Source organism: Equus przewalskii, chromosome 14, assembly GCF_037783145.1.
Source record: "Equus przewalskii isolate Varuska chromosome 14, EquPr2, whole genome shotgun sequence".
NCBI lineage: Eukaryota > Metazoa > Chordata > Mammalia > Perissodactyla > Equidae > Equus > Equus przewalskii.
The window spans coordinates 38,021,203-38,029,951 of NC_091844.1; the positions used below are offsets into that span (position 1 = coordinate 38,021,203).

Genomic DNA, 8,749 nt, shown 5'->3' on the forward strand with positions numbered 1-8,749 from the left:
TGTGTTATTACTTTTTAAAATAATACTAGTCAAGCTACATTATGATTCTGTAAAAATGCTTCCTTCTCAGTAGAACTGAGCTACTTGAAGGCAGGAGCTATATCTAATTTATCTTTGTGTCCCTGGTCCTTAGTACATACCTTGGTACTTGCTATAGAAATTTCAAGTACGAAAACTTATAATTTACACCCTCAAAAACTTATAATATAGCGGGAAAGATAAAATAGCCACAATAAGGAGGTCTGATGGAAATGCAGCAAGATTCAGCAGAACATTTTTGGCTGAGAGACAAACAGGAGGCATCATGACATCATGGTTTTTGAGTTGGGCCTGCAGAAGGGGCAGGATTTGGAATGAATAGAAATGGGAGTCAGCAGTTAGGTAGGTCAGTGTAGGAGAGATGAGGAGGTAGGAACTATATACAGACATAGAGGGAAGAAAGTATATTGGAAGAAAAGTACATAGTCTAGTTTTCCTGAGCATAGGGCAAAAATAATGACAGAAAGACAAAGCAAGACAGAGAGAAAGGCAAGAAAAATAAAGCTGGGTAGATAGACTGTAGAGGCCCTGTCCAAGAGGCTGAAGTACTTTATTTATTCAGCAAGGGACAACTAAAGGTTTGTTTTTATGTTTGTTCATCTATTTGTTTTTTGGTCTAGGGGAATGACCAATCAGAGGTGTATTTGAGAAAGATTAATCTGACAACAGTGTATAAGACAGGTTGGCAAAGAAGGACTGGAAAGACACTAGTTAGGAGGCTCTTAAAATAGTTTCAGGAAGCTGTAATGAGATCCAGAACTAGGATGGCAATAGGAATGGAAAGAGACAAGTGTAAGAAATACATTAGAGATAGATGCGGAGAGAAGAAAAATCTGACTCAGAAGTTTTACACTTGGGCAACTAGTGGAACTAAAAATAGAAACAGAAAAACTAAGAAACTATAAGAAGGGAGAGAGAGAAAGTTTGGGGTAAGATAGACTGGGTTTGAGAGGCTGGCAGGACATCTAAGTAAAGATGTTAGTAGGTAGTTGGGGAAGTGAAACTGATGCTAGGAAGTGAAGTTAAACTACGACTACAGAGCTGATGGCTGAAGTTATAGGAGTTACGAAAGCACCTGAAGAGGTACTATAGAGAAAAAGGAGGGCCACTGCCTGAAACATGGAAAACATCTATATTTAGATATAAAGAGGAGAAGGAGACAGAGAAAGAGAAGAAGTACTAGAACACTGATGTACCCTACTTTGAGAATCAAAGTTGAAGAGGCTTTCATGCACAAGGGAGTAATCAAATGCAGTAAATATCAGAGGTTAATGAGTCTGAACGTTAAAAAAGGACAAACTTGGTAAACAGTATCATTAGGGACAAGGGTAAACCAGACTGGTAGAGCTCAAGTCTAGGCAATTCTTTCACAAATTTTGAGATGGCTAGAAATAAGAACTGTCAAAATTAATGGGGATAGATTAATAGAGGTACCAAATGAACCCAGAGACAGGCTTGAAGCTCCCAGTGGACAAAATGAACCAATTTCAGCATCAGAAGAACAATGACTGCAATGAATTGAATCAATGAAATCACACACTGAATCAATGAAAATTCATCAATTCATTATGACATTCAAAAAGTTCTTAGAAGGATGTATAAACTTATTTGAAGCAGCTTTTAAAATAATTCCCGAAAATTAGTAATTAGGAGAAAAGAATAAAGCAATTGTCTTTCCAGTGGGAACTGAATTTTAGGGTAACTAAATAGTCCCAGTTAATGAGAGAAAGCTCTACTTTATAAAATAATGCCATCTATAATAATAATTTTTAAAAGGTAAAATTATAAAAACATAACTTTGCTATTCATAAAAGAATGACTGATTCTGGCAAGGACTATCAACTGTTATTAAAGCTCTCAGGTGAATCTCTGACGGGGAACTGGATATTCATATTATGCTATGGCAGACTGCATTTTCCAAATAGTCACGACAGTTTTCTCATCCCACATGTTCTCTGCAATGTGACCTTGCCACTTCCTCATCAAGAGTTTAATTCCTCTCCCCTTGAATCTGGGCCAGCTTTAGTGACTTGTACATAATCAAGAAAATACAGAAGTGTTGTAGGTGACTTCCACAGCTAGGTAGGAAAGGTCCCCTTTGCCCAGTTCTCGTGAAATTCTTGCGTTTTGTAGTCTTTGGGACCCCAGCTGTCATGCTGTAATAATCCCAGACTACATGTAGGTGCTCCAGTCTACAGTCCCAGCAGAGTTCAGTTTTGAGTCTTCCTGGCCCAAGGGTCAGACAGATGAATGAAGAGGCCTTCAGACGATCTCAGCCTTTAGCCATTTTGAGTCACCCCAACTGTTCAAGTCTCCCCAACTGAGGCCCCAGACAATGTGGAACAGAGACAAAGCATCCCCATTATGCCCTGTCTGAACTCCTGACTCACAGAATCTGTGAGCATAAAAACAGTATTTTACACCACTAAGTTTGGGGTAGTTTGTTACACAGCCATAATAATTGGGACATATGCTTAGTAGCACCACACAGGTTATTTCCTGGTTGCAAGGGGAAAACCTAATTGTGAATGGATCTCTCCATTAGGGACCACTAATCTATGGTCAGTCTTAGCATCCTTAATGTTGGGTCAACCACGTGTTACATGTTTTTTGATGTGAAGCACATGAAGAGCACACCACCTATAAATGCCAGCCCAAATGTTTAAAGTGAATCCACTAAGCCTTTAGGTATTATTTCCAGTTTATTATAAATACAAAGGATAGAGAAACATGATAAATGACACAGCAAGGAAGTAACCAAACAAATCCAGAAGGTAGGATATTCAGGACAACCGATCTGGTCATTCTAACCAGAGAGAGTTAAGAAAACACACACACAGCAAAAAAACAACTAACCAATCACCATCACCACCAACAAAAGGGACTTAACCAGGTGCAATGTATAAGTCCTGGCTCAGATACTGGTTTGAACAAAGAGCTGTAAAGGACACTGTTGAATATAATTAGAGAAACCTGAATATAATGATAGCATTAAATGAGAGGAAGTATAACTTAACTGAAAAAATAGTTTATACAGTAATAACACTCATTTTGTCGTTTTGGCAAAATAAACACACAAACATATATGTATAGAAAAAGACTTGGAAGGATATTCACAAAATTGTCATGGTGTTGACATCTGGCTGGGAAATGTGATATTTTTGTTTTCTTACTTTGTCTCCATTTTCTAATTTTCTATAATACACATGTACTACTCTTGTAGTAAAAGTTTTTTTCCTTAAAAAAAAGACTCATGGGAAGGAAGGAAAGAGATGAGATGGTGGGCTTTCTGGGGTGGGTGGTGATTATGGTAGGGGCAAAAAGAGAGATCTAACATTCAAGGGAAATTTTCTTGGTATTTAGAGACACAAGCTCACTTGCGGTTAGAGGAGTAGTAAGTGCTGGGCAGAGTAAGACTAAAGATGCAAGAATAACATACAAAAATCCTCAGTTCATTATTAGTATTTCTCAATGTGGAAAACATACTAGGAATAACAGAAAATGCAGGCTTCATAATGGTGATTTTGGTGATGGTTCTTCAAATTTCCTGAGCTTTGATGCGCTAAGTGCTTTATATGTGTGATCTCATTTAATTTTCACAACCCAATTTTTACCAATGAGAATAGTATTTAGGTTTAGCATTTCAAGGTCACACAGGTAGCACTGATGTCAGAGTAAGGAGTCCAGCCCAGGTCTGACTATAGAGCCCTTGCTCTTAACCACCAAACTACTTGATCCCAAAAAGCATCAAATTACATGGCCAACTAAGGAAAATTGAGCTTTTACTAAACTTCCATCTTTCAAACTTAAGAAAAGTTAAGAGCACTAATAAAAACCATTATTTGATATGCCTCAGGCAACTAGGTTTAAGTGAATTTCACTGCGTGAATAATAACTTCTTGCAGAGCTGGAATTTGGTGATTCAGACTAAGATGAAGTGGTCTGGGTCATCTTAACTGAGTTAAAATGAAATAAATGATTCTACCTCTCTGAATATGAAATGGGAACCTCATTTTTTCCTCACAGGCTACCACCTCTCCTTGGCTTCCCCCTCCTCTCTCTCATCCCCCAATAACACTCCCAGCTGCAAATGTTTCTGAGAGCTTACCAAGAGTGTAATTTAAAGCAGGCAATCATTAATAAAACCAACTCTAAATACTAATTAGGGACACTTTATCAATTTCCATGTAAATTCTTTGTTTGTACCTATTTACCCGTCATTGTTCTCTATACAATAGAAAAAAATGCAAATGAACAAATCAGAATGCAGCCCTAATGGGACTTTCTGTTTATAACCATTAGCCCAGAGGTGTGCTGTAATTCAATTCTCAAGTACCAAGATTTAGCCTCATTAACAGACAGCAAGGGCAGGTTACAACTCATAAAACCCTACAGTAAACAAAGTTTATGGACACAGCACAAAATCTTGAGCCTGATTGACAGAATTCTAGTTCCCTATCAGATTGCCTTGATTTACTTTTCTACTAATGTCCTAACGCGACAGAGACCATTTTGCTTGGGCATAGAGCTCTCCAGTGGGATGGCATATCTGCGCTGTTTGTTTTCTCACCCATTAACTTCCCTTAAGACAAAGAACCAACTGAGAAAATAGAAGTTAATTGTTAAGAGTAGAAGGAAAAGCTTGTAATTATAGCAAGTGATTATGCAAACAATTTTAATTTAACTGATAGTATTAATTTACAGATTCACTATAAGTAAAAATACCTGATTTTAATTTTTATATATAAGCTCCATTACAAGTTGATTTTTGCAGCTATAATTAAAAATTAGATAGCAATAAAATCTATGCCTCTTTTCCACAAAAGAGACGTATTGTTTATGTCAAAGGAATAAAATGAACAGCAAAATCAGGACAATGATTATTTCATTGTTTCTGAATAGCATTCAGCACAACTGCTCATATATGTTGATAATGAATATTTCTGACAATGATGGTTTGCCTAAACCTACCCAAGCACAGAAATGCATTACTGCTATCTGTTTTGACCATTCTGCATTCAAAAGAAAACAGAAACTCATGGCTATAAATAAATCATCTGTTTACTACGTCTGCTGAAAAAAATAAAAGGACTCTTGTCATTGGGATGCAGAGGTAAAGTAACTTAGAAGACTGTTGTCATTAAAAATACACTCGAAAAATTCAAAATGTAGGAAACCTATATATCTTTCATTTACCTGCCTAGTCTAAATATACCTAAATAAATTGAAGTAGTTAGGCTTCCTATTTCTAAGAATGGGCCTGATGACATTTACCTTTTTCTATATAGTATTACTTAGACCAAGTTATGTAGGATGATCTAGGTTTTGTAAGATGAATGTACTCTTTTGAGGGTGTGATGGAAGCCGTATTTTTGGGAGGGCTCCTTCTCCATGACATTTTTCTTTTACAAGTTATAACAAACGTCTGAGTAAATACTAGTTCTGTGCCTACGCACACAGCGTTTTCCTTTGTGTTGTCTCATTTACTACTCACAACTCTGTGAGGTAACTACTATCACTCTGATTTGATAGAAATTGAATCTCACTTAAATACCACTTGTAAATGGCATAGTAAGAATTAAAATTAGTGTCTGTCTGATTTCAAAGCACTGGTCCTATGTATTACATAACTGTGTTCAGGGAATTTTTCTGAAGCCCTACTGTTATTGTGGTTTTTTACTTACACTTTGGCTAAACAAATAAGGTTAAACTTCCCTTTGTGCTACCTAATGCAGAGAGGTGAAAAAAACTAACTTGTTTATATTCATTTAACTTAGGTTCCTGACCTTAAATTATAAGCCTTCAGAAAAGTGCTGAACGTAGTACACTTAAGCTTTACTTTTCTCTTTGCTAACATCCTCAGGATAAGCCAAAAGTCCTGTTATGGTACAAAGAGCTTGTATTTCAACACAATGAATTTAAAACATTCAAATATAGAAGATGGATCAGAACTAACCACTTCGGACCTAAACCGAAAAAATATTTAGCCCTTTCACGGCATGTCTCCAAGTTACTATTTTCCTTATCGTTCTGAAATGGTCTACAATCTGCCATAGATAGATGCACTAGTAAAACTTGACAATTTAAGGACAAACTCTTCAAGAATAAGTAATGTAATTCCTTGTTTCCTTTCCATAAAAATGCATTGGTATGCAATTTTTATATTTCACAGTTCACCGACATCTAGGCAAGCTTTCTTCCACTGCTTCAATGGTGCTACTTTTAATTTTATCCTCCTTAGTCGTAGTAATTAAAGTGATCAGCAGTGGCATCCCAGCGGCTTTGACACAGCTACAACCCCCTAGCAGACTTTTGCTTTTAAGGGGAAGGGGAAGAAAAAGACTTGAGTTTCATTTCACAGAGAACAAGAAAATCAAGCTTCTCCAAACCTCAACTTTATTCAATTGTTCTTTCAGCAGCCTTTGGATCTTAAGAATCAAATAAAAATGGCTGCCACGGGGGGTCCTTTCTATACTTGCCGCAAATGTCACCGACTGACATTACTTTAGCCAAAAAATGATGCCATGGATTTGTGAAGGTGAATTAGAACATGAGAAACTGTCAGTGTAGCTGCTGAGATCATTGCCCACCCAATGGTGTCTTTCATAACATTAGATATTTTTATTCAGTCAAAAAATATAGATTGAGAAGTCTTTCTATTTAAGAAACATGTCTACAATGTTTTCATGAAACAAGCTTCTACAAAACTTTAAAAAATAATTATTTCAAATAATGTAGTTGTATCCTTGCTCTTTGTAAATCTGTGTGTATAACAGAACAAAGCACCCTATTTCTACCAACAAATCCATAATTCCATATCCTTTATCTCCCTTAATAACACAATATCCTGTGCTTACTTGTGTTATCTTCAGTTTCATACAGTCTTAGTAATTGGACTGTTTATTAATTGGACTAAATACATTTTAAATTACCTAATTTTTTTTTTTAAAAGGGCTTTACTTATTACTACTAGTATTTCACAGGATTCTGTTCTCAAAATAGTCCATGAAATTCCTCAATTTTGTAGTAAACTAAGAGAAAGGTCTTGACTGCCACCCTTTCATCATTAGACAGGAAGCAAGGCTCTGTTATTAGGCATTCAGAAAGGACAAGGAGAAAAAAAAAAGAATTCTGCGCTTGTCCAGAGGCAAGGATTACCAAAGTGCACCTATTCACTTGCTACCAAAGACAGAATGAAAATAAAAAATAAAATTACGAGATCTTTAAAGGTTTGGTAGACTAGATATTTTACTGCCAGCTTGATCAGCTCTTGACTGAATAAATAGGATTTAGGGTGAAACATTAAAACTGTTTAGCAGATCTTTTCAACCCATTTCAAACTTTTCTTATGCTGGTTTGTAATATAAGCAGACATGCTTATAAATGGCCACACCTGCTCATTTCTCTGGGGATGGCCTGATCTCTGTTTCCCTAACAAAGAAAGAAAGAAAAAAAAATCGGCCTTTCTTGTTGCAAAACAGAGTGGAAAGTCAAAATCTTTCTCAAGTTTGCCCCATCTGGTCAGATTAAATCTTTGATCAACCCTGGGGATTACATTTATTTTTGTAGTAACTACTAAATTTTGGATTTGTTTAAAATACATAGGCAAAATATTGAACAGGATGTGAATTTAAGTTTGAGATTCAGTTTTTAATATATGAGTAGAAAATATAAAAGCACTAATTCAGAAAAAAATACACATGCATTTTAGATTTCAATAGTATTCAATTCATGAAACTGAATATATCATACTTGAGTTTTTTATATATCTCTTTGTTTCAAGATACAACCACTATTATCTCTACTTGCAGCATTTGTTTTGCCCTAGTGTTGGTATACCATGCTATACAATAAAGAATTCTAAATATAAAAGAATATGATCAAGTTAATGTTGCTAAGTGAGCCTTTTCTTTAAGTATCTGGAAGCAATCTGGAATATAAAGTTTTATATTTACATCAGTGATCATTCTCTTTCATTCATTAAACTAATATATGTGAATTTCTAGTAGGCATCATATTTCTCTAAAATATAATTTCTCTAAAATAATTATTTTAGGATTATAAAAGCAATTATTTTCTGTTTTTGAAAACTTCAAGTTGCATTAGCAGAACTAACGTAAATAGTTTGGGCCCCTAAAAAGTATCCTTTGATAATTTAATTCCTCTTTTCTTTGTGAAATTGATAACTTCTTAGTTTAAAAAAATTATAAGAAAAAAAGAAGAATGGCTGACTAAGTAAGTATCACCTTGTGTTACATCCAAGGCCTCTTGCTGGTTGTCTGGCTGCTCTTTTGTAGGCAAAAAGGAGCTGAACGCTCTCTGGCTCCTCAGATCTGGCCCAACAAATGCACTGCCAGTCATGCACATGGATCTAGCTTAAAACCCAGTGTGAGCCTAAAAGAAGCCAGTCAGACTGGCACCTACTCATGCAGAAGGAGATAGATTTGTCATGACAGGCTGATTATTCAATGTAAAGAAACAGTTTAGCTTTTCTAATCTGGTACAAATACATCTTTCTCAGCAAAAAAGTAAAAGGTCTAACAGTTTAAGTATTTAAAGTAAAGAAACCAACAAAAAAATGTAACGTCAAAGTGAACTATAGGTATTTGTGCTAAAGCATTCTGCAGAACTGTCCCACAGTTCCATTCAGATAAATAAGACTTAACCCTTCAGAAGTATGACATCCATGTGTCATATTAAAAGAAAATAT

The 8,749-nt window shown here is 35.7% G+C and overlaps 1 protein-coding gene across 45 annotated transcripts in view; it reads right to left on the minus strand.

Moving 5' to 3' along the window:
• EHBP1 (EH domain binding protein 1) overlaps positions 1-8,749 on the minus strand; it is a 479,572-nt gene that overhangs the window by 60,879 nt on the left and 409,944 nt on the right. The gene's annotated exons all lie outside the window — the stretch shown is intronic.